This window comes from Scyliorhinus torazame, chromosome 21 (genome assembly GCF_047496885.1).
Source record: "Scyliorhinus torazame isolate Kashiwa2021f chromosome 21, sScyTor2.1, whole genome shotgun sequence".
Taxonomy (NCBI): Eukaryota; Metazoa; Chordata; class Chondrichthyes; order Carcharhiniformes; family Scyliorhinidae; genus Scyliorhinus; species Scyliorhinus torazame.
The window spans coordinates 85,339,872-85,344,902 of record NC_092727.1 but is presented as its reverse complement, the minus strand read 5'-3'; the positions used below and the strand labels follow the sequence as shown (position 1 = coordinate 85,344,902).

At 44.1% G+C, this 5,031-nt stretch overlaps 1 pseudogene; it reads right to left on the bottom strand.

Moving 5' to 3' along the window:
• Positions 1 to 3,742: 3,742 nt before the first annotated feature.
• LOC140398061 (protein ZNRD2 pseudogene) lies at positions 3,743 to 4,302 on the bottom strand (annotated as a pseudogene).
• Positions 4,303 to 5,031: the final 729 nt, after the last annotated feature.

The following is a 5,031-nucleotide window of genomic DNA, read 5'->3' as shown; positions in this document are numbered from 1 at the left end:
AGAAAGTCCGCTACTAACGTCAACTTACTTCGACCATTCCGATGTCTCATGATGTCCTCACTGACACACATAAACACTGACGGTCACAACGACATGGCGACATCAACACTGCCACCTCAACGACAGGCGAAAGGATCAACCCACCTGATCAAACGCATACAGTCTAGACTCACAACGTTTTTCGTTAGAATTGGACTTTTTAAACGTTGATTGACTTTGTACAGTCATTAATACCATCCCACTCTGTACACAACGTTACTTGTTTTATCTGTTCCCAGTTGACTTAATTCATTATGTTTGTTTAGTTTTCGTTACACCATACAGAAAACCTGTAGCACATTAAAAAGGGGGAGATGTGGTGATCTCTGTAGGTGCATGCACACAAGGGGTTAATGGGTAGATAGCAGCACCACATGATCACCAGAGGGCTGGACCAACAGGGATATAAAGGGCAGCCACACGGGTCTCTGTCTCTCTCTCGGGTGTGCGGTGAACAGGGAAACATCAGAATCACATAGATAGTTAGTGGAGTTACATTTAGTTACAACTGTTAAATCGTGTTATCCAATTCCTAGTTCCCATGTTAAGGTAAAGAACTCACGCATTAATAGTTATAGTTACTCAATAAACCTTTGTTGTTACTGGACGAGTTCGAGTCTTCTTCAACAAGGTTCAGAGGACCTCACCATCAGCCAAGGATTGAGTAACACATGTTATCGACCACGCATGTAACACCACAGGTCTCTGGCGCTGTGAGATAGCAGTGAGAAAAGTTAAAGAAAGTACTACAACTTAAGAAAAGTTAAAAAAAAGTACTGCAACTTAAGAACTGGCTGCGATGCCGGAATAATTTGATGAAAATGCGGAATCGGGGAATTCCTATGAAGAGAGATTCCAGGGCTATCTGACTGCAGAAAGGATATCGGATTAAATTACAGTAGCAATTTTCTTGAATGTAATAGGATGGAAAACGTTCACCCTATTACAAATTCTTGTCCATTCTGCAATGCCTGTACAATAACAACGAGGAATTAATGAAGACCCTTGAAGAATACTTCTCCATCTGCACTTTTCAGAAGAGAATGGTTGAATATAATAAAGTTAAATTGGCAAGCTGTGAACCAATTAGTTGATCGGATGAACACATTACAGAAACTCTGAGAAAAGTACAAAAGGATATTTGAAAAAACTTTGGGGAAAATGCCCGGAGTAGAGGCACAATTTAAGATAAAACCTGTGGAACTTGAAAAACTGATCAAAGATGATGTGATTGAGAGTGTGACGACAAGTCATTGGGCAACCTCAGTTGTACCAGTTATCAAGCCATATGGCTCAGTGAGAATCTGTGGCGACTTTAAAATGATGATAAACCCACTGTTTTGTGCCAACCAGTATACCTTACTTTATTAGCGGACCTATTTGCTAGATTATTGGGTCGGCAAAAGTTCAGAAAGATAGATTTGTCGCAGGCATACATCCAGATGAAGGTAGCAACTGAGTCGCAACCTCGTCTAACTACTGTAACACACTGTTCAGGCATAAATGCCTACTGTTCAAAATAACGCCTGGCACTGACTCTATTCCAAACGTCCATGGATCAAATCCTTAGTAAACTCAAAGGTGTTCAATGTTGTCTGGGTGATATCTTAATTGTGGGCAGGACTGAACAGGAACACCTGAAGAAATGAGAAAACACATTGGAGCATCTTGAAAGACACAATCGCCACATCAAAAGAGAGAAATGTTAATTTTTCCAATCATTGATGAACTATCTTGGCCAAGTAATTGATAAGGATGGGCTCCACAAGGGACCTGAGAAAATGACTGTGATTTTAGATGCGCCAAGACCTTAGAATATATCGCAACTGATATATTTTTTAGGACTCATCAATTATTATGGAAACTTTATTTAAAATCTTGCTACCGTATTACAACCATTCCATACATTAGGTGTGAATCAACAGTGGACATGGGAAAAAAACTGCAAAGAGGCATATACTGAAGTCAAAAATGTGCTGAAGACATTAGAAGTCTGAGTTCATTTCACCTCTAAATTGAAAATACAACTCGTGTGATGCATCGCTCTATGGGGTAGGTGCAATTGTCTCTTATATAATGCCTAATGGAGACGACAGACCAATAACTTTCACTTTGAGAACGCTGACAAGCGCTGAACAGAATTATAATCATTTGGATAAAGTCTTGAGTATAATATTTGGAGTCAGACAATTTCACCATACATGTATTTGGAAGACATTTTATCTTGTTAACAGACCACAGGCCTTTGACAATGATTTTTGGTCCATACAAAGGAATACCATCTCTATCTGCGAGTCGATTGCAGAGATGGTCCCTCATCTTATCGGTGCATAATTACGAGATTAAATACAGAAGATTGGAGCAACATGTGAATGCCGATGCACCATCAGGTTTACCAATGCAGGACAAAGGTGAATCACAGAAGAACTATGTAAACTTTGTTTACTTTCCCCAGGTGGATAGTGTACCTCAGTGTTCTTCAAACATTTTTTTCCCGGGACTCACTTTTACCAACCGGATGACCTTATGGACGCATGACGGACGACCTTCACGACCCACGTCGGCCTACCTTCAGAACACACCATTTCCGCTTACCTTTAATGCAACAGGTGAGCCTGCTTGGTCTTCACAATCTCATTTGCTTTGTCACCCAATGTTACATTTCTGCTGAGGACGTCAGCTGGGGATTTAAGTTCTCGCTGCACCATTTGAAAAAAGTCAAGAAGATTGTCCTCAAACTCAGCATGCTTAGTCTTCAAATGCCGTTGACATTTTGAGGATTTTAAACTCCCATTTTCAGTTCTTCTCTGTATATAGTACACATGGGCTTTGCATCCTGATTGGAATTGGTACAATTAACAAAACCATACCTCATGAAATCATCTTTATACTGCTTTGCTCCCGATTTCAGTTTCTTAGTAGGCTGTTCACCAGTGGCCCTGGAACTCTGTATACAGCTCATACCAGAACTGCTTTTTCTGCTGTGGACTCTCCTGGTCAGCCCTCTGCAGCAGATTCTGTTGTGAGATCCTGGCCTGTTTATGTCTCTGGCCTCATTACCTTATTGCAAAATGATCCGTCTCCTGTTGATTGCCTGCTCGCAGCTAGAAAATGGAGGAATCTCTCCTCCGTGATTTTGAGCCAAAAACACAGGACACATGATGTCCGTGTATGTGCTGGGCATGTGAGCTGCTCTCTGCCGCCACCTCTGGTGGGAAGACTGCATCGTTCGCATTTAAAACCCAGTCGCAGCCAGCATCCTTTAAAAAAACCTTTAACGGTTGTGTTTATTAGTTAATCAAATATTGGAGACGGCAGAAATAAAAAGGATCTATGACTGGGTTTGGGCTGTTGTTCAGGAGACATTTACTTCAGGAATACATTCAGTCTGAGTTGGCAACCATGTTCGAGGCCAGATAGACTGAAACCTTGTAAATGAGTGTTAACCGCTAAATGCCCCATTGCGAATCTAGGCTCCATTTGCTCTCCAACAGGCAAAATGAAGTATGGTGGAGGGGATATATAGCATGACATTCACATGGGCTTGGAGGATATGCCAGAACCAATAAAACAGAGTACTGTGCCTCCTGCAGACCTGTGGAACTGCACTATCGGATTTGGGGCGATTTCACTTAAATGAAGGTGGAGCCATTAACAGAGACCATCCCTCATCCGCCCCCTGCCCCCCAAACCCAGTGTGCGACTATGCCAGCCCCTTAAGGTTATGCAGGGAGTCGGCGCAGTTACTGATCAAGATGCAGAGCTGCGAGCTGTACTTCACAGACTAGGCCCACTCCAACTCACCGCTAGCCCATGCCAGCTTCTGCAGGATGGCCCGCTTGGCCTCCCTGTGGGTGGGGGCCCATGGGTTGCCGAGGCAGGAGGGCCATTTTGCCCTCGGCCCGGGAGGAGTTGGCTCAGGAACCTCGGGAAAAGGGGCGGGTGGAGCCCTGGTGTTGGCGGCAAGATCCGGAGTGGAGCGTGTGGGGAGCGGCTCCTCATGGCCATTGAAAACACACTGCTGCTCCCTCACTTGAGACAGGGCCGCTTGTGGGTTCAAAGCTGGGCTGTCCTTGTCTATATCAGAATCCAGCTCCTAACAGGCGACACAGTAGTTTTCTGTTTCATATCTTGAAAAAGGACTGTTCCACATTCCTGACACCAGTCTGCCAGTATCCCGTATCCTTTCAGCAGATAATCCCCCATCAGTTTGGTGATCTTGTCATGGCGTTCATGGCGGGCCTCATTCACCTTCATCTCCACCTCAGACTATACAGGGCCATGCTGCTGCTGCTGCCGGACGTCACGGCCGACATTCTTAAAACCCAGTCGCAGCTTTGGGTGCTTCTCCCGCGATCAGGAACGCCTCAACTGATTGCTCCGCAACCCACCTGCGGGTCGTGACCCGTGGTTTGAAAAAACCTGAATTAACGGGTTTAGTGATCCTGATTAAAAATGTAGTCATCTAGTCGCAAAACCCAGACAATATTCAGGCTTGGGTTGATAAGTGGCAAATAATATTTGCACCACGCAAGTGTCAGACAATGACCATCTCCAACAAGAGAGAATCTTCTCATCTCCCCTTGATATTCAATGGCATTACCATTGTTGAATCCTCCACTATCAATATCCATGGGTTTACCATTGACCAGAAACAGAACTGGGAAGCCATATAAATATTGTGGCTACAAGCTAGAAACTCTGTTTATTTTAACCTACCTGCTGACTCACCAACTCCAAGGCACAAATCAAGAATATGATGGAATACTCTCCACTTGCCTGGATGAGTGCAACTCCAACAACACTCAAGGAGCTCAGTACCATCCAGGACAAAGCACCCACTTAATTTGCACCCTTTCCACCACCTTAAGCATTTATTCCCTCCAGCACCAATGCTTGGTGACAGCAGTGTGTACCATCTGCAAAATGCACTGCAACAACTCACCAAGGCTCCATCAACAGCACCTTGCAAACTTGAGACCTTGAAGGGAA